The sequence below is a fragment of the Salmo salar genome, chromosome 15 (assembly GCF_965601325.2).
Source record: "Salmo salar chromosome 15, fSalSal1, whole genome shotgun sequence".
Taxonomy (NCBI): Eukaryota; Metazoa; Chordata; class Actinopteri; order Salmoniformes; family Salmonidae; genus Salmo; species Salmo salar.
This window is the reverse complement of record NC_138305.1, coordinates 34,506,547-34,528,797: the sequence shown is the minus strand read 5'-3', so window position 1 is coordinate 34,528,797 and position 22,251 is coordinate 34,506,547.

Sequence of the window (22,251 nt, the reverse complement as noted above, 5' to 3'; positions counted from 1 at the left end):
GCGGACAAAATCTAAATTTCACCTGGGCTGGAATAATACATTATGGCCTCTTGCATTTCAAAGATGGTACAAAAAAAATACAAAAGAACAGTTGGTTTTTTCTTTGTATTATCTTTTACCAGATCTAGTGTTATATTCTACTACATTCCCACAAACTTTAGTGTTTCCTTTCAAAATGGTACCACGAATATGCATATCGTTGCTTCAGGGCCTGAGCTACAAGCAGTTAGATTTGGGTATGTAATTTTAGGCAAACAATTTTCAAAAAGGGGGTAATTCTTAAGAGGTTTAACCTACTGTATACAGGCGGAGACTCAGTGAAGAAAAAAAAAAAAAAAAAAAAAAAAAATCACATTGATTGAGACAAGTCAGTGAAGTCACAGGGAGTAGGCCTAGGCTGCTAAGTGACTGGTAGGGAGTAGGCCTAGGCTGCTAAGTGACTGTGAGTGAAGAGCAAAATAATCCACTTGTTAAACTAAATAACATGGCAAAATGTTGTAATAAATTAGCCAACTAGACTAGATAATCATGAGCAGCACTCACCTCAACTTAACATGAATAAAAAAATCTGACATTGATTAAGACGAGTCCCCATTGTAATGAATAGTCCGGGAGAAAAAGGTGTAGATTCACGCGCAGAAGGTGTTTATTTCGCAGAAGGCAGGAATCGTGGTCACAGGCAGGCAATGGTCATACACAGGTAGGCAAACAGGCAGGTGAATCAAAACTAGGACTGAAGGCTATAACTGGTTGTCACAAACAATGCTTAGTAGAGTCAAAACGAACAATACCTCACAAAGGTCCAAACAGAATGAACTGAACTAAATAAAGAGCTGATGAGACCAGGTGAGTAACGAACACAGGTGAAATCAATGAACAAAAATGAAAGACAGGGCTACGTTCAAGAACACAAAGAAACAAGGCTACGTTCAAGAACACAAAGAAACAGGGCTACGTTCAAGAACACAACGAAACAGGGCTACGTTCAAGAACACAAAGAAACAAGGCTACGTTCAAGAACACAAAGAAACAGGGCTACGTTCAAGAACACAAAGAAACAGAACACAAGGTTGACTAAGAAAATAACTACAGAACCTTACACCCATGCTTGTCTCAAAGCAGCGCGATGGCGCTGTCCCAATCAAAATAGTGCTGAAGTTATCATCCAGTTGACCAGATGCGGAAAGGCTATTGCTTCAAATGTATTACGACGATTGGATGACTTTGGGAGTTTCAGTAATACATGCCTTTATTTGCATTAGCCTACTTTATTCCAATACTTTTGTCATTCAGTTATATTTATTCCCTCAATATTTCTTTATGGAACCATCCAGTTGTGGTTAAGAAAACAGTGCATGTGTAAGTGGTGGGCTATGTGAAGAGATTGGCAAAGTGACATGCCTCGCAAAGTTAAAACTGAAATACTGCTTGCCAATGCCACTTCAGCATTACGGTTATGTTCCATAGTAAGCCGTAGGCAGAAGTTTACGAAATGATTACTATGTCATTAGGTGGAAGTAAAAGTTTCCGCTTTGATACCGGCAATACCTTTCAGATATAAGGAAAAAGCAGAAAAAAGTTGGCGGTGTGGTAAATTTGGCTGAAAAACATCTTAGTTTGAAAGGGATATATCTCTGCCTTCACCCTCTCTCGCTCTCTCCCACATCCTCCCCAGCGACGCGGCCCTATCTTCAGGGCTATCCCTCCTTCCCTCCTCTCCACACCCAGTTTCATGTATTGCTGCGAGCCATGTTGTTGATATTTTAAGAGGGGTAAAACCCTCAGCAGAAAAACTAAAGCTCAAATGCCCCAGCCGGCTTCTAACACACACACAAAAAAACACACACACACACTTACACCAGGCCAGTCATGTAGGTCGATGTAGACAGCTCTAACACGCTCTCACAAGCCTCCCTAGAAACACAGACAGAGAGGTCGATTGCTGTTTCCATAAGTGCATGTTTTGTCTGGGCCTGCCTGCTGAGGTGACTGGATTGGATTCACCTGTGGAGAATATGCCGGTGTGAGACAACCACAGTTACACACACACACACACACACACACACACACACACACACACACACACACACACACACACACACACACACACACACACACACACACACAGACAGAGACAGACAGTGGATGTTCATTAACATTTTCCTGTTTCCCTGTGCACCCCAGCCAAACAATTTCAGACACTGTAAATTCAACTCCTAAAGAGGACGTGGTGGTGTATTATATTTACACAGTGTAAAAAACACCTAATGACGAAGTAGTGGTGTACTATATTTACACAGTGTAAAAATCACCTAATGACGACGTAGTGGTGTACTATATTTACACAGTGTAAAAATCACCTAATGACGACATAGTGGTGTACTATATTTACACAGTGTAAAAATCACCTAATGACGACATAGTGGTGTACTATATTTACACACTGTAAAATCACCTCCTAATGATGATGTGGTGGTGTATTATATTTACACACTGTAAAATCAACTAATAATGGTGTAGTGGTGTATTATATTTACACACTGTAAAATCACCTCCTAATGATGACGTGGTGGTGTATTATATTTACACAGTGTAAAAAACACCTAATGACAATGTAGTGGTGTATTATATTTACACACTGTAAATTCACCTCCTAAAGAGGACGTTGTGGTGTATTATATTTACACACTGTAAACTCACCCAATGAGGACATAAGGAAAGTAAAGTAAAGTAAAGTAAAGTAACGTAAAGGAAAGGAAAGGAAAGGAAAGGAAAGGAAAGGAAAGGAAAGGAAAGGAAAGGAAAGGAAAGGAAAGGAAAGGAAAGGAAAGGAAAGGAAAGGGGGATACCTAGTCAGGTAGTCAGGTACAACTGAATGCATTCAACTGAAATGTGTCTTCCGCATTTATCCAACCCCTCTGAATCAGAGAGGTGCAGGGGGCTGCCATAATCGACATCCACGTCTTCGGCGCCTGGGGACATAGTGGTGTATTATATTTACACAGTGTAAAATCATCTATCAATGAGGACTTAGTGGTTTATTATATTTACAGTGTAAAATTACCTCCTAATGACAACGTAGTGGTGTATTATATTTACACAGTGTAAAATCACCTCCTAATGAGGACGTAGTGGTGTATTATATTTACACACCATAAAATCACCTCCTAATGAGGATGTGGTGGTATTATTTGACAGAGGGCGGGTTAAGTCCTCTCATACTATAGCCCACGGCAATTAAAGAGCAACCAGTGTGTTTATCAAACAAGCCAAGTGAGAAAATAACCTCAATATTCCTTGTTTAGTCTGTACATTAATCAGTGGTGTAAAGTACTTAAGTAAAAATACTTTAAAGTACTACTTAAGTAATTTTTGGGGGTAACTTTTACTTCACTACATTCCAAAAGAAAATAACATACTTTTTGCTCCATACATTTTCCCTGACTCTCAAAAGTACATTTTGAATGCTTAGCAGGACAGAAAATTGTCCCATTCACACACTTATCTTAAGCAAACCAGATGGCACAACTGTTAAAAATATATATTTTAATGTGAGCCATGGGCACACTCCAACACATTATTTACAAACGATGCATGTGTGTTTAGTGAGTCCGTCAGATCAGAGGCAGTGGGGATGACCAGGGATGCTCTTTAAATAAGGAATTTGAAATTAATTCTACTTACTTTTGATACTTTACTATATTTGAGCATATACATTTACTTTTCATTCTTAAGTGTATTTATAACCAAATAATTTGATTTTACTCAAGTAGTATTTTACTGGGTGACTTTTACTTGAGTAATTTTCTATTAAAGGTACTTTACTTTTACTCAAGTATGACAATTGGGTACTTTTTCCACCACTGACATTAATCATACTATAGTCTCTTCTTTGACAATTTTGTGGCGAATATCTCATTCTACAACACTATTAAAAGTACCCTCATAAAGGCCTACTAAGGTAACTAGCACCGCAATTATGTTTCTTGGGTGGTGAGAGCAGGAAAGAAACGTATCTATGATGATAAAGAGGTCTCGTTCAACCTGGGGAGCAAATTACCTTTTCAACCAGAGAGCCATGCCTTGTTGTGAAGACAAATGGATTAAAGTTCAGAACGAAGCTGCCCAGGAGGATGGATGGCCTGACCTTTGACCCTAACCTCTTCATGGATCTCTGAGGTTGGTCTCAGTGTTGATCAGGTGCAGTGGACTGAAGCTCTGAGCTGAGATTTAATTAACACTCCTAGGACATTCCTATGACTTTGCCTGGAGAGGTAGAGGGATAGAGGGAGAGGGGGTAGGAGAGAGAAATGGGGAGAGAGAGGGGGGTAGGAGAGAGAGGGGGAGAGAGGTAAGAGAGAGGGGAGGAGAGAGATAGATAGAGAGAAAGTGAGAGAGGGGGTAGGAGAGAGACCGCGAGAGAGAGAGACCTCAACTGGTTCAATCAGACCCTTTCATTAACCAGTGCACCTCTCAGTTTTGGACTGTTTCATTCCGGAACCCATTTGCCAGGATCCGGTGCCTCTCGTGGCATGAATGCAATCAGAGTTAATTCAAGTTGACTCCTTTGTAATTCTCCTGCCCCCTAAAACATGTAATGTGAAAATGTGCCTGATATTGGGGTGGCAGGTAGCCTAATGGCTAGAGTGTTGGACTAGTAACCGCAAGGTTGCAAGATCGAATCCCTGAGCTAACAAGGTAAATATCTGTCATTCTGCCCCTAAACAAGGCAGTTAACCCACTGTTCCTAGGACATCATTGAAAATAGGAATTTGTTCTTAAGAATTGATTTGTGTTGGGCAGGCCTGGGTTTCAAATTAAAGTGTATTTGTCACGTGTGCTGAATACAACTTTACAGTGCAATGCTTGCTTACAGGCTCTAACCAACAGTGTGACTTTTATGTAAAAAGTAGGTATTAGGTGAACAATAGATAAGTAAAGAAAAAAAATAACAGTAGCGAGGCTATATACAGGCACCGGTTAGTCAGGCTGATTGAGGTAGTATGTACATGTAGATATGGTTAAAGTGACTATGCATATATGATGAACAGAGAGTGGCAGTAGCGTAAAAGAGGGGTTGGTGGGTGGCGGGACACAACGCAGATAGTCCGGGTAGCCAATGTGAGGGGGCACCGGTTAGTTGGGCTAATTGAGGTAGTATGCACATGAATGTAGTTAAAGTGACTATGCATATATGATAAACAGAGAGTAGCAGCAGTGTAAAAGAGGGGTTGTTGGGGGGGGCGGGGCAGGACAATGCTAATAGTCCCGGTAGCCATTTGATTACTTGTTCAGGTGGCTTGGGGGTAAAAACTGTTGAGAAGCCTTTTGGTCCTAGACTTGGCACTTCGGTACCGCTTGCCATGCGGTAGTAGAGGGAACAGTCTATGACTTTGGTGGCTGGGGTCTTTGACAATTTTAGGGCCTTCCTCTGACACCGCCTGGTGTAGAGGTTCTGGATGGCAGGCAGCTTAGCTCCAGTGATGTACTGGGCCATACGTACTACCCTCTGTAGTGCCTTGCGGTTGGAGGCCGAGCAGTTGTTGTACCAGGCAGTGATGCAACCAGTCAGGATGCTCTCGGTGTTGCAGATGTAGAACCTTTTGAGGATTTGAGGACCCATGCCAAATCTTTTTAGTTTCCTGATGGGGAATAGGCTGAGGGGCACCCCTGAGGGGCTCCAGTGTTGAGGATCAGCGTGGTGGATGTGTTGCTACCTACCCTCACCACCTGGGGGCGGCCTGTCAGGATGTCCAGGATCCAGTTGCAGAGGAAGGTGTTTAGTCCCAGGATCCTTAGCTTAGTGATGAACTTTGAGGGTACTATGGTGTTGAACTCTGAGCTGTAGTCAATGAATAGCATCCTCACATAGGTGTTCCTTTTGTCCAGGTGGGAAAGGGCAGTGTGAAGTGCAATAGAGATTGCATCATCTGTGGATCTGTTTGGGCGGTATGCAAATTGGAGTGGGTCTAGGGTTTCTGGGATAATGGTGTTCATGTGGGTTTAGCCTATGGTTTACGCAATATTGTAGCCTATGTAGACCAAGTCGTGGCCTTTGCTGTGGTGAGACAGAGAAGTGTGCCTGTAGGCCTCTTTCTCACAGAACTAGACTGAGATTCACTTTCTATGATCTCTCTCCCTCTCTCTGCTCTGACAGACATGAGCCAGTAATTCTCATCTCTCAAGCGTTGCCCTTCATCATTTAATTCCTTATAGAATCATAGCTGCGGGAAGGGTGCTGGAGGTGCCGCAGCACCCCTGATAAATTGAAATACATTTGACAAAGCTATAGAATTGCTGCTGTCTGTTCAGATAGAAATTAAATCATTCAAAATACTGCAGCAGGGGTAGGCCTATAATTTAGCCACAGAGGATCCATATCTTATTTGAAATGTGTTTATAAAAGGCCACATTTTCCCCTGACCCTACACCCCTCTCCCCCCATGTGTGCCACTTCTGCAAGTGCCTCTTCTGCTCTATGCCAGTATGCAAAAGCAATGGTAATGCATGCAATACAGTATTTTATTATACAGGCAATTTTTTTATGCATTCTGGTACTCTCAGGCTCAATGTTTGTTCAGGCACCTCCCAATTTACAAATTAAGCACTGTGATTATCACTCTATTGACTGGAGTGACAATTGAAACTATTTCGGCACGAAACTGAACAGTGATAAATGTCGACAATATCTGCCTAAGAATTTAAGAGGCATCTTATTTTAAGGCAGAGCAGATAAAACAACTGTAGAATACATTAATTATTTAAACAGTCTCAGACATGTAGGAATGGTGTTTTTCTTCTCCTTCACACCATTGTGGTCTTCCATGTCTTCCTACCACATGATAGCCTGCAGGTGTGTGTGTGTGTGTGTGTTAGTCTGTAGGTAGGTGGTGTGGTAATGAGTCATCATAGAGCCATCACTCACCCTGACAGCTGAGCATAGGGCTGAATTTGTCATCTGATTACGAGCAGGAATGTAATTAGTTAGTCAGGTGATAAACCAAGTGCTCCAGTGGTGCTGCTGCCTGCATGTTAACCTGAGGGACCTGAGAGACCGCTGGTATATACATGTACTAGCGGTCGTCTCCTTATCTAACAGAACATGTACTAGCGGTCGTCTCCTTATCTAACAGAACATGTTCTAGTGGTCGACTTATTATCTAACAGAACATGTACTAGTGGTCGTCTCCTTATCTAACAGAACATGTACTAGTGGTTGTTTCCTTATCTAACAGAACATGTTCTAGTGGTCGTCTCCTTATCTAACAGAACATGTACTAGTGGTCGACTTATTATCTAACAGAACATGTACTAGTAGTGGTCTCCTTATCTAACAGAACATGTACTAGTAGTGGTCTCCTCATCTAACAGAACATGTACTAGTGGTCGACTTATTATCTAACAGAACATGTACAGGCAGCATAAGTGGGATTGATGACTTAGGGTAGCGTTTTCCTCTCGGTAAAAGACGTGCTGTGATCTAACATTTTGAATAGATGGGAGTAACATTATAAATTGCTGTGCAGATTATAATTGTACTCTTCCCCTGAAATGTTATGGTGCGTTTGCTCACACAGATTGTGTCTTGGTTTAGAGCTCGGCGTTGTAATATGTTGCCGACATCGTGACACACCACTGCAGCATGGAACCGTTGATCAAGAATGAGAGCTGCCACATTGTATCCCAGAGTATTTTCCCTCTAACCTGCAACAAGCACATGCTGTTCTGCTCCTATATAGGTATATGGGTCATTGGAAGAGGATCATTAAAAAAAATTACCTAATGCAATCTATCCAACTTCTCAGTTCTCCACTGCTGTACACTAGTCTGACAATCGCTGTCAAAGAGGACCCGAGAGAGACGTTTGTCCACCCCAAGAGGTTGACTTTTACAAGTATAGTGGCATTATATCCTCCTGCCATAGCCCTGCAGTTAGGAGTCAACTGTCCTTTCCCCTTGATCTCAAACTTAAAGTTTGATTTGAGTTGTGAGCCCCAACTGGCCAGTCCACGACCCCATAAAAGCATAAACATTTACTGAAGTACATGCACATGTACCCACACACACATATATATTTTTTATTCATTTTTATTTAACTTTTATTTAACCAGGAAGGGCTCATTGAGATTTGAAATCTCTTTTTCAAGAGTGTCCTGGCCAAGATAGGCAGCACCAAGTCATTACACAATTACAGACAGACAACATGAAAAACTACAAGTAATCTAGTAAAAACCATAAAATTCACAAGAGTATAACAAAATCATAAAACAGCAAATTAAAAACATTGACAGGTCAGGGAATCAGCCTCAAAATCCATCCTCAGTGATCTGTGTACGCACATACGAGCATGCACACACAGACACACACCTGTACGTACGCACACACACACACACACCTATTTACGTACGTACGTACGCACGCACACATACACCTATGTATGTATGCAGGCATGCCCACACACACTCACTATTCTCTACTCTCAACAACACAGTCCCTATGGGCCCTGATCAAAAACAGTGCACCACATAGGGTCTTGCAAGATGGCGCTGACAGAGATGGTCTCCTCACTTCGAGTCCTTAGGAAACTATGCAGGATTTTGTTTTTTTATATATTATTTACAGTGTTACCCCAGGAAATCTTAAATCTTATTACATACAGTCGGGAATAACTATTAGATATAAGAGCGATATCAACTTACCAACATTACGACCAGGAATACGACTTTCCCGAAGCAGGAAATGGATCTAATCCCAGAAGCTGACCCAAAACAACAGAAGGGGCAGATGGAGAGACCTCCTGGTCAGGCTCTGTAGATGTGCACATCGCCCACCGCTCCAGAGTATACAACTCGCCAATGTCAAGTCTCTTGACAACAAGATAGACAAAATTCGAGCAAGGGTTGCCTTCCAGAGAGACATCAGAGATTGTAACATTCTCTGTTTCACGGAAACATGGCTCTCTAGGAATATGTTGTCGGAATCGGTTCAGCCACTGGGCTTCTCCATGCATTGCGCCAACAGAGATAAACACCTCTCTGGGAAGAAGAAGGGCAGAGGTGTTTACTTCATGATTAACGACTCATGGTGTAATACAGGAACTCAAGTCCTTCTGCTCACCCAACCTAGAATTCCTTACCATTAAATGCCAGCCATATTACCTCCCAAGAGAATTCTCGTCAGTTATCGTTACAGCTGTGTACATTCCCCCTCAAGCAGACACCAGACAGCCCTCAAAGAACTTCACTGGACTCTATGTAAACTGGAAACCATATATGCTGAGGCTGCATTTATTGTAGCTGGGGATTTTAACAAATCAAATTTGAGAACAAGGCTACCTAAATTCTATCAGCATATTGATTGCACTACGCACGGGTTAATACACTGGACCACTGCTACTCTAACTTCCGCGATGGATAGAAAGCCCTCCCCCGCCCTGCCTTCGGCAAATCCGACCACGATGCCATCTTGCTCCTACCGTCTTATAGGCAGAAACTGAAACAGGATGTACAGTACCAGTGACTAGAACCATTCAACGCTGGTCTTACCAATCAGAATCCACGCTTCAAGATTGTTTTGATCACATGGATTGGGATATGTTCCGGTCAGCCTCAGAGAACAACATCAATCTATACCGTGACTCGGTGAGTGAGTTGATTAAGAAGTGCATTGGAGATGTTGTACCCACTGTGACTATTAAAACCTACCCTAACCAGAAACTGTGGATGTATGGCAGCATTCGCGCAAAACTGAAAGTGCGAAACATTGCATTTAACCATGGAAAGAGGTCTGGGAATATGGCTGAATATAAACAGTGTAGTTATTCCCTCCGCAAGGCAATCAAACAAGCAAAATGCCAGTACAGGGACACCATTGTTACTGTACCCAAGAAGGCAAAGATAACTGAACTAAATGACTACTGCCCCGTAGCACTCACTTCTGTCATCATGAAGAACTTTGAGAGACCAGTCAAGGATCTTATCACCTCCACCTTACCGGCCACCCTAGACCCACTTCAGTTTACATACCGCCCCAACCGGTCCACAGACGATGCAATTGCTCTCACACTGCACACTGCCCTATCCCATTTGGACAAGAGGAATACCTATGTAAGAATGCTGTTCATTGACTACAGCTCAGCATTTAACACCATAGAACCCTCCAAGCTCATCATCAAGCTGGAGGCCCTGGGTCTCAACCCCGCCCTGTGCAATTGGGTCCTGGACTTTCTGACGAGCCGCCCTCAGGTGGTGAAGGTAGGACACAACATCTCCACTTCGTTGACCCTCAACAAGGGTGTGTGCTCAGCCCCCTCCTGTACTCCCTGTTCACCCACGACTGCATGGCCATGCACGCCTCCAACACAATCATCAAGCTTTCAGATGACACAACCGTAGTTGGCTTGATTACCAACAACGATGAGACAGCCTACAGGGAGGAGGTGATGTCAGGAAAACAACCTCTCACTCAACAAAACAAAGGAGATGATTGTAGACTTCAGGAAACAGCACAGGGAGCACCCCCCTATCCACATCGAAGGGACAGCAGTGGAGAAGGTGGAAAGTTTTAAGTTCCTCTGCGTACACATCACAGACAAACTGAAATGGTCCTCCACCACACACAGTGTGGTAAAGAAGGAGCAACAGCACCTCTTCAACCTCAGGCTGAAGAAATGTGGCTTGTCACCCAAAACCCTGACAAACTTTTACAGGTGTAACAATCGAGAGCATCCTGTTGAGCTGTTTCACAGCCTGGTACGGCAACTGCACCACCCTCAACCGCAAGGCTCTCCAGAGGGTGGTGTGGTCTGCAGAAGTCATCACCGGAGGCAAACTACCTGCACTCCATGACACCTACAGCACCCGATGTCACAGGAAGGCCAAAAATACCATCAAGGACAACAACCACCCGAACCACTGCCTGTTCACACCGTTACCATCCAGAAGGCGAGGTCAGTACAGGTGCATCAAAGCTGGGACCGATAGACTGAAAAACAGCTTTTATCTCAAGGCCATCAGACTGCTAAACAGCAATCATTAACTCAGAGAGGCTGCTGCCTACATTGAGACCCAATCACTGGCCACTTTAATAAATTGATCCCTAGTCACTCTAAACAATGCCACTTTAAATAATGCCTACATAGCTTACATTACTCATATCATATGTATATACTTTATTTTATACCTTTTATTGCACCTTGCCTTTGTCGCTTGGACATCTCTCATCCATATATTTATATGTACATATTCTCATTCCCCATTTTTTATTTGTGTGTATTAGGTAGTTGTTGGGGAATTGTTAGATTACTTGTTAGATATTACTGCACTGTCGGAACTAGAAGCACAAGCATTTCGCTACACTCGCATTAACATGTGTATGTGGCCAATAAAATTTGATTTGATTTGAGGGAATAGGTTGCCATTTGGGACACATGCTATGTTTTCAGTTGAACCCCTGACAAAGACAGAAACAGTTACCTCTGTCACCTTAGTAACTAATATAACTGTCCTCCCATGTTTCCTCTAATAAATTATTTTTCCATTGACCTTTTTAAATTAACGAGGCTATACAAAATATCACTTAATCTGGCATTTGCACGTTTTATTACTGGCAATAATATATATTTCATTGTACCAGCTGTTTGTACCATACAGTTTTGAATGCTGATGAGTAGTCTGTAAATGAAACATCTAAAATGTTATGTGTGGGACCACCTGGAACCTTCTTTCTATAGGTTAGAGGCAAATACAATACGATGAAGTCAGTGTGTGTCCCAAATGGCACCCTATTCCCTATATAGTGCACTACTTTTGACCAGAGTCCTATGGTCTGTGGTCAAAATTAGTGCACTCTGAAGAGAACGTTTTTATTTTTGGGACACAGTCTCTGTTATTTTAGTCGCGAGAAGCCCATCAAATGAGTGTGTAATGTGGGTTTATAAGTATGGCACCATAGAGCTTAATGGCACCCTCACCCGTACATATGGCCCATTTAGTATTCTTCTCTTTAGTTCTCATATATAACAATATGGTTGCACTACAGGTGTAGGATCTTAATTTGAGCCAGTTTGCTACAGCAGGAACATAATCCTGCAGCAGGAAATGTAAATTATCATCTGTATTATAATTCATGGACATTTTTTGTAGGGTTTGATATATTTTTCAAGTCTAACATTTTAAAGCTGAAATTACAAACTTTAGAAGCCTTTTTAAACATTGAATACGCTACAAGTTTGCATTTCCTTCTCAGCACCAAAAGAATGATCAAATCAAGATCCTACATCTGAACGTGGTGACTGGAGGTACCTGTATTGGGCAATTAAAGAGAGATATTATGCTTCAGTCCATTGAAAGATTGTTGGTGTAAAAAATAATGGTAACATAAGTAATGATTATTTTGTTCACTATATTAATTATTAGAACCTTGTCTTACACCGAGGACCACATTGGAAATGAGTGTGTTTCATTTTCGTGAGTTATCCTCCGGGTTTCTTTGTGCTTTTTAATTGTTTTCAACTGTGCAAATTGTTTTACCCAAAAATAAATCAAATAATAAAAAAATAACAAAAATACAATTTCCAATTGAATAAATAATAATAAATGACGAAGGATTATGTTGGCCTCCGATTGGCATTGTTTTGCAACCAAATATGTAGAGTCAAGAGAGCTGTACCCATAGAAGTAACTAGAACAGGCTTGGAACCTCTGACTATGGCATTTTGACTGGTAAACGCATCATTGACTTGAATAGGGATGCCCATTCTAGTAATTATATTTCTATGGATTTACTATTACTTCATCAGTTTCTACTGTACTAAGGCATTGAGGACCATAGAAACAACATTACTAGGGTAAGATCTCTATTCAAGTCAATGATAGCGATTCTATTTCTATGTTCAGGACCCATCAAGGAGAGATCAGCTGGACAGAATTATCAATCAATCCAATTTATTTATAAAGCCCTTTTTACATCAGCAGATGTCACAGAGTGCTGTACAGAAACCCAGCCTAAAACCCCAAACAGCAAGCAGTACACTAATGACAACGTCACCACCGCCACCTCAGTCCCCATATGGCTGGTAAATATGATATTACATAAGCATGATAAATGACACAGCACAACACACCTCACTAAGTATTTAGATTAATTACACTTAATCATCTTGGATGGAACTCAAGTGCAGACATTGATAGGCTTGTCTGTTTGATGCATTGCCCTTGTGAGGAGATGAGGAGAGGACCACAGTTTTGGCCATATTCCTCTCTCGAGGATGATCTATAGCCTACCAAACGAGCTGGTCTGGAGCGGTTTTGGTGGAATTTTGCCCCTAGATGCTGATCTTGGGTCAGTTTAGCATTTTCCCCACTGCTGGTTAAGGGAAGCTGATCCTAGATCTGTACTTAGGGGAAACTCCACCCTAGAGCAAAAAGGCATAGAGTAAGGCTCTGGTCAAAAGTAGTGCACTTTATAGGGAATAGGATGCCATTTCATCTGCAACTAACCCACTGGGCACAGACGTCAGTTCAACGTCTAGTTTTGATTTAGTTGTCCAGTAACGTGAATTCAACATGAAATCAACAAAAAATGTGGGGTGAAAAAATACGAAATGCCCTTACGTTAATGACTTTTTGCAAATCCAATAATTTTCAATGTCATCGCATCATTTTCTGGGGTTAAAATGTAGAAACAAGGTTGATTCAACCAGTTTTGCCCAGTGGGAAGACACTAAGCAGAACAAAGGCAGTAGAGGAAAATATTAACAGCACAGTAGTACTATACAGTAGTGTGATTGTACATTTTCCATCAAACAGACTGTTCTTGTGTTTTATCCTACTGTGCTAAACATGTAATTAGAGTACAGCTCTGTTTAATCTTACTATTCTTTCATTTCTATACAAAGCTAGTGTCACGTCCTGGCCAGTATAAGGGTTAATTGGTATTGTAGTTTGGTCAGGACGTGGCAGAGGGTATTTGTTTTATGTGGTTAGGGGTGGTGTTTTTCTAAAAAGGGCATTTGATTGAAGTATTCCGGGGTTTTTGGGCACTGTTCCTTGTTTACGTATTTCTATGTTGATCTAGTTAGTTGTATGTCTATGTTTGGTTAATTGGGGTGGACTTCCAATTGAAGGCACCTGTGTGGTGTTGCCTTTGATTGGAAGTCCTATATTAGTTGGGTGTGTTTGTCTGTTTAATTGTGGGAGATTGTTCTGTGTTTAGCCTTGTGCCTTGCCAGACTGTCTGTTGATCGGGGGTTCTCTTGTTTGTTATTTTTGTATGTTCATTCTGAGTAAATAAACGTCAAGATGAGCTTACACATACCTGCTGCGTTTTGGTCCTCCATTACCAACGACAAGCGTGACAACTAGAAGACTTACCGACTTTAGCTTTGCATGCAGACATAATATTGAAGTACGCCCCATAGATATGGTTATACCATGACCTGTCCCTTACTTAGGTCTGACAATTCCTCAGGTGTGTGTGTGTGTGTGTGTGTGTGTGTGTGTGTGTGTGTGTGTGTGTGTGTGTGTGTGTGTGTGTGTGTGTGTGTGTGTGTGCGCGTACAGGTTAGCATTTTTTGTTGCTGTCATGAATCTTGTTCTGCAGGAAGCTCTGTTCACTAGCTGGCACAGCCACAAAGTCGTAAAACTAAAACTAACCATAACCTTAACCACACTGCTAATCCTAATGCCTAACCTTAAATTTGCCAGCAGCATACCACCCTGCATCCCACTGCTGGCTTGCTTCTGAAGCTAAGAAGGGTTGGTCCTTAATGCTGGAAGTGGTGTTGGAGGGCCGGAAGGATGCACCCTTTACTCTGGTCTAAAAAAATATCCCAATACCCCAGGGCAGTGATTGGGGACATTGCACTGTGTAGAGTGCTGTCTATCAGATGGGATGTTAAACAGGTGTCCTGACTCTGAGCAAGAGGACAAGTACATTAGAGTGTCTAGTTTGAGAAACAGACACCTCACAAGTCCTCAACTAAATAGTACCCGCAAAACACCAGTCTCAACGTCAACAGTGAAGAGGCGACTCCGGGATGCTGGCCTTCTAGGCAGAGTTCCTCTGTCCAGTGTCTGTGTTCTTTTGCCCATCTTAATCTTTTCTTTTTATTGGCCAGTTTGAGATATGGCTTTTTCTTTGCAACTCTGCGTGGAAGGCCAGCAGCCCGGAGTAGCCTCTTCACTGTTGACGTTGAGACTGGTGTTTTGCGTTGAGACTGTTTCCAGCTACAACACTGTGTTTCTGATCAATTTTATGTTATTTTAATGGACAAAACATTTGCTTTCTTTCAAAAACAAGGACATTTCTACGTGACCTCAAACTTTTGAACGGTAGTGTACATTTGTGACATTTCTTTATGTCTGTCAGGGACCGTGGTGTGGAAATAATTCCAGGACCAACGTCTAGTACTGCGTCCCAAATAGTGCATTGTATAGGGAATAGGGTACTATTTGGGACGCAGGCTGTATCTTCCACAGTGGAGGGATGTGTATACTAGCAGGATTGATGTCTCCCAGAACCCAGGTACTGTGTATGGATCCAGAGGAGAGAGCATAAAGAGCCATTTGAGCTGGGAGTCACGGTATTGTTGCCTCGATGTCTACTTTGAACTTTCCCTCAACCTAAGCACGCACTGTTACTCATGTACTTAGACAGTGAATTCCCCTATGAATCATTTCAATGGCTTTTAAGAAGTGAACTGGATGTTCTTGGTGTAAATACTTCCCCTCTTTTGTAAAATCTGGCCCATTTATGTTGATGTACTAAGCTGTGGAAATGCACTCAAGACACCCCAGATTGGAACTACGCTGTCATGTCTCATAGCTGCCTGCATGCGTGAAATATTGATGGAAATGCAGCTTTGCTAACAAACAGTGGGCGTGCATTCAACAGCATGTTGTGTCTCAACCGATGGTGGGCACAACACAAAAACCTCAAATGATGTAAAGTAGGTTTAAGCTATAACATATGTGCATATGGACAAAACAACTCTGTTTATAATTTTTTTTAATGACATCAAACTCAACTGTTAATTTTTTCCAGTGATGAAGACATGGATGTCTCATGGTATGGTGGGGTGGGCAAAACGTTTTGGCTTTCAGGTCCAGGTCCTTCTTTTTTTTCTTTTTTTCACCTTTATTTAACCAGGCAATTTTTATATACATACATACATACATACATACATACATACATACATACATACATACATACATACATAGCCTACCTGGTGAAAATATATATTTTTTTTGAATATATATGTATGTGTGTGTGTGTGTGTGTGTGTGTGTGTGTGTGTTTTTTTGGTTGGGTTTAAAAATAAAAATAAATCATTTCACCTTTATTTAACCAGGTAGGCCAGTTGAGAACAAGTTCTCATTTACAACTGCGACTTGGCCAAGATAAAGCAAAGCAGTGTGACACAAACAACAACACAGCGTTACACATGGAATAAACAAACATACAGTCAATAACACAATAGAAAAGTCTATATACAGTGTGTGCAAATGAAGTAAGATTAGGGAGGTAGGCAATAAATAGGCCGTAGTGGCAAAATAATTACAATTTAGCAAATAAACACTGGAGTGATAGATGTACAGAAGATGAATGTGCAAGTAGAGATACTGTGGTGCAAAGGAGCAAAATATATACAAATATAAATAAAATAAATAACAATATGGGGATGAGGTAATTGGATGGACTATTTACAGATGGGCTATGTACAGGTGCAATGATCTGTAAGCTGCTCTGATAGCTGATGCTTAAAGTTAGTGAGGGAGATATGAGTCTCCAGCTTCAGTGATTTTTGCAATTCGTTCCAGTCATTGGCAGCAGAGAACTGGAAGGAAAGGTGGCCAAATGAGGAATTGGCTTTGGGAGAGACCAGTGAAATATACCTGCTGGAGCGCATGTTACGGGTGGGTGCTGCTATGGTGACCAGTGAGCTGAGATAAGAAGGGGCTTTACCTAACAAAGACTTATAGATGACATGGAGCCAGTGGGTTTGGCGACGAATATGAAGCGAGGGCCAGCCAACGAGAGCATTCAGGTCACAGTGGTGGGTAGTATATGAGGCTTTGGTGATGAAACAGATGGCACTGTGATAGACTGCATCCAATTTGCTGAGTAGAGTGTTGGAGGCTATTTTGTAAATGACATCGCCGAAGTCAAGGATCGGTAGGATAGTCAGTTTTACGATGGTATGTTCGGCAGCATGAGTGAAGGATGCTTTATTGCAAAATAGGAAGCTAATTATAGATTTAATTTTGGATTGGAGATGCTTAATATGAGTCTGGAAGGAGAGTTTACAGTCTAACCAGACACCTAGGTATTTGTAGTTGTCCACATATTCTAAGTCAGAACCATCCAGAGTAGTGATGCTAGGCGGGCGGGCAGGTGTGGGCAGCGATTGGTTGAAGAGCATGCATTTAGTTTTACTTGCATTTAAGAGCAGGCCATGGAAGGAAAGTTGTATGGCATTGAAGCTCGTCTGGAGGTTAGTTAACACAGTGTCCAAAGAAGGGCCAGAAGTATACAGAATGGTATCACCAGCAGCAAGAGCAATATCATTGATGTATATAGAGAAAAGAGTCAGCCCGAGAATTGAACCCTGTTGCACCCCCATAGAGACTGCCAGAGGTTTCGGACAACAGGCCCTCCAATTTGACACACTGAACTCTGTCTTAGAAGTAGTTAGTGAACCATGCGAGGCAGTCATTTGAGAAACCAAGGCTGTTGAGTCTGCCGATAATAAAAATGTGGTGATTGACAGAGTCGAAAGCCTTGGCCAGGTCGATGAATACAGCTGCACAGTATTGTCTCTTATCGATGGTGGTTATGATATCATTTCGGACCTTGAGTGTGGCTGAGGTGCACCCATGACCAGCTCGGGAACCAGATTGCATAGTGGAGAAGGTACGGTGGGATTCGAAATGGTCGATGATCTGTTTAACTTGGCTATCGAAGACCTTAGAACGGCAGGGTAGGATAGATATAGGTCTGTAGCAGTTTAGGTCAAGAGTGTCCCCCCCCTTTGAAGAGGGGGATGACCGTGGCAGCTTTCTAATCTTTGGGGATCTCAGACGATACAAAAGAGAGGTTGAACAGGCAAGTAATAAGGGTTGCAACAATTGCGGCAGATAATTTTAGAAAGAGAGGGTCCAGATTGTCTAGCCCAGCTGATTTGTAGGGGTCCAAATTTTGCAGCTCTTTCAGAACATCAGCTATCTGGATTTTGGTGAAGGAGAAATGGGGGAGGCTTGGGCAAGTTGTTGTGGGGGGTGCTGATGTCACGTCCTGATGTCATGTCATTTTCTATAGTAGAGTAGGTCAAGGCGTGACAGGGGGTGTTTTGGGTGGTTTTCTATGTTTTCTATTTCTATGTTTAAGTTCTAGTTTTTATATTTCTATGTTGTTGTTTTTGGGGTTGATCTCCAATTGGAGGCAGCTGGTCCTCGTTGCCTCTAATTGGAGATCATATTTAAGTAGGGTTTTTTTTTCCTGGGTTTTGTGGGTGATTGTTTGTTAGTGTTTGTTCCTCTCTGCGTCACGGTTTGTTGTTTTTTGTCTATTCAGTTATTTTTATGTATTGCATGAGTTTCACAGAGTAAATAAAATGTGGAACTATCAACACGCTGCCCTTTGGTCCCCTCTCTACGACAGCCATGACAGAATAACCCACCACCAAGGGACCAAGCAGCGTGATATGGACCTCTGGACATTTGAGGAGATAAGGAGGAGTATACCCAGGGCTTTGGAGGATTTAGGGGCAGGAGAAGAGCACCTCCCAGGGGACCAGGTATTGGACAGATATCGAAGCCTGCCGGGGAAGAACGAGAGGCAGCCCCAAAATATTTTTGGGGCGGGGCACACGGGTAGTTTGGCGGGGTCAGGGGTGAAAAGTGCTTGCCCCTGTGACGGGGCAAGCACCGTGTTATGCGGTGATGTGCACTGTGTCGCCAGTGCGCACTCACAGGCCGGTGCGATCCGTTCCCATGCCTTGCAGTTGTCGAGCTGGGTTGAGCATCCAGCAAAGACGGGTTGTGCCAGCCATAAGCTCCAGACCTCCAGTGCGCCTCCACGGCCCAGTATACCCTGTGCCTGCCCCACGTACCCGGCCTCCAGTGAGTCTATCTAGCCTGGTACGTCCTGCGCCTGCTCCTCGCACTCGCCCTGAGGTGCGTGTTACCAGTCTGGCGCCACATATGCCAGCCCCACGCATCAGGCCTCCAGTGCGCCTGCCCAGTCCGGGGTGTCCTGTTCCTGCTCCCAGCACTCACCTTGAGGTGCGTGTTACCAGTCTGGCACCACCTATGCCAGTCCCACGCATCAGGCCTCCAGTGCGCCTCCACAGCCCAATACATCCTGTGCCTGCTTCTCACACTCTCCCTCCAGTGCGTCTCCATAGCCCAGTACGGCCGGTGCCTGCTCTGAGCACCCGGTCCTCAGTGCATCTCTCCAGTCCGGTGAGACCTGTTCCAGCTCCACGAGAAAAGCCTCCAGTGATAATCTGTGGTACGAAGCCTATAGAGATGATTCATGGCACAAAGCTTCCAGAGGTACTCCATGGCCCGGAGCCTGTAGTGATAATCCATGGCAAGAAGCCTGTAGGGATTATCCATGGTCCGGAGCCTGTAGGGATAATCCATGGCAAGAAGCCTGTAGGGATGATCCATGGCCCGGAGCCTGTAGAGATGATCCATGGCACGAAGCCTCCAGTGATGATCCATGGCGCAGAACCTGTATTGATGATCCATGGCATGGAGCTTGCAGCCACGGTCCCTAGTCCGGAACCTACAACGACGCTCTCCAGTCCGGAGCCTCTGGCGACGCTCCTCAGTCCGGAGCCTCCGGCGATGCTCCACAGTTCGGAACCCACTGAGACGGCCTGCAGCCCAGAGTCTTCAGCGGCGGCCTGCAGCCCAGAGTCTTCAGCGGCGGCCTGCAGCCCAGAGTCTTCAGCGGCGGCCTGCAGCCCAGAGTCTTCAGCGGCGGCCTGCAGCCCAGAACCTCCAGCAATGATCTACAGTCCGGTTCTTTCGACGACGATCCACGGTCAGGTGGTAATAAAGCAGAAGGATCAGCGGGTGGAGTGGGGATTACGCCCCAAACCGGCGCCGCCTCCTCTGCTGGAGGTTAAGGTTATGTGGACTGCATTTGAGCCACCATAGATAGGAGTTACCCACCCAACCCTCCCTTTTGTTTATGTTTTGTTTGGTAGCATTCGGAGTCTGCACCTTTGGTGGGGTACTGTCACGTCCTGACCCTTGTAAGATGTCATTTTCTATAGTAGAGTTGGTAAGGGCGTGACAGGGGGTGTTTTGAGTGGTTTTCTATGTTTTCTATTTCTATGTTTAAGTTCTAGTTTTTCCATTTCTATGTTGTTTTTTGGTTCATCTCCAATTGGAGGCAGCTGGTCCTCGTTGCCTCTAATTGGAGATCATATTTAAGTAGGGGTTTTTCTTCCTGGGTTTTGTGGGTGATTGTTTGTGAGTAGTGTTTGTTCCTCTCTGTGTCACGGTTTGTTGTTTTTTGTCTATTCAGTTATTTTTATGTATTGCATGAGTTTCACAGAGTAAATAAAATGTGGAACTATCAACACGCTGCGCTTTGGTCCCCTCTTTACGACAGCCGTGACAGCAGAGCTGTTGACCGGGGTAGGGGTAGCCAGGTGGAAAGCATGGCTAGCCATAGAAAAATGCTTATTGAGATTCTCGATTTTAGTAAATTTATCGGTGGTGACAGTGTTTCCTAGACCTCAGTGCAGTGGGCAGCTGGGAAGAGGTGCTCTTATTCGCCGTGGACTTTACAGTGTCCCAGAACTTTTTGGAGTTTGTCCTACAGGTAGCAAATTTCTGTTTGAAAAGCTAGCCTTTGCTTTCCTAACTGCCTGTGTATGTTGGTTCCTAACTTCCCTGAAAAGTTGCATATCATGGGGGCTATTCGACGCTAATGCAGTACACCACAGGATGTTTTTGTGCTGGTCAAGGGCAGTCAGGTCTGGAGTGAACCAAGGGTTATATCTATTCCTGGTTCAACATTTTTTGAATGGGGCATGCTTATTTAAGATGGTGAGGAAAGCACTTTTAAAGAATAACTAGGCATCCTCTACTGACGAAATGAGGTCAATATCTTTCCAACATACTCGGGTCAGGTCGATTAGAAAGGCCTGCTCGCTGAAGTGTTTTAGGGAGCGTTTGACCGTTTAACTGAGGGGTGGTCGTTTGACTGCAGACCCATTACGGACACAGGCAATGAGGCAGTGATCGCTGAGATCCTGGTTGAAGACAGCAGAGGTGTATTTAGAGGGCAGGTTGGTCAAGATGATATCTATGAGGGTGCCCGAGTTTACGGATTTGGGGTTGTACCTGGTAGGTTCTATGATAATTTGTGTGAGATTGAGGACATCTAGTTTAGATTGTAGGATGGCCGGGGTGTTAAGCATATCCCAGTTTAGGTCACCTAACAGTACAAACTCTGAAGATAAATGGGGGGCAATTAATTCACATATGGTGTCCAGGGTCCAGCTGGGGGTTGAGGGGGGTCAGTAACAAGCGGCAACAGTGAGAGACTTATTTCTGGAAAGGTGGATTTTTAAAGGTAGAAGCTCGAACTGTTTGGGCACAGACCTGGATAGCATGACGGAACTCTGCAGACTGTCTCTGCAGTAGATTGCAACTCCACCCCCTTTGGCAGTGACCACTTCTGACCACTTCTACCATGTAAAAACATGTATGCAACATTTTTGGCAGGGTTGCTGTCAAAAAGTGATTGAATTCAAATGTATTTACCCTACTACAACTGTGGTACTGTATGTGGTCTCACCTAGCTCTCTTAACCTGTTATGGCTAGGGGGCAGTATTTTCACGGCTGGATAAAAAACGTGCCCGATTTAATCTGGTTACCACTCCTACCCAGTAACTAGAATATGCATATACTTATTACATATGGATAGAAAACACCCTAAAGTTTCTAAAACTGTTTGAATGGTGTCTGTGTATAACAGAACTCATTTGGCAGGCAAAAACCTGACAAGGTTTCAGGCAGGAAGTGGCCTGTCTGACAAGGTGTCGTTCTTCTTGTCTCTGTTTATTGAAGAGTGAGGATCTTAGCTGTCCCGTGACACTTCCTACGGCTGCCATAGGGTCTCAGAAGGCGGTAAAAAGCTGAATCGTGGCTTTGCAGGCTCTGGCTGAAACAAAGTAGCGTGTTTGGGTAGTGGCTGGTTACAGTACTGTGAGACTCAGGCGCGTG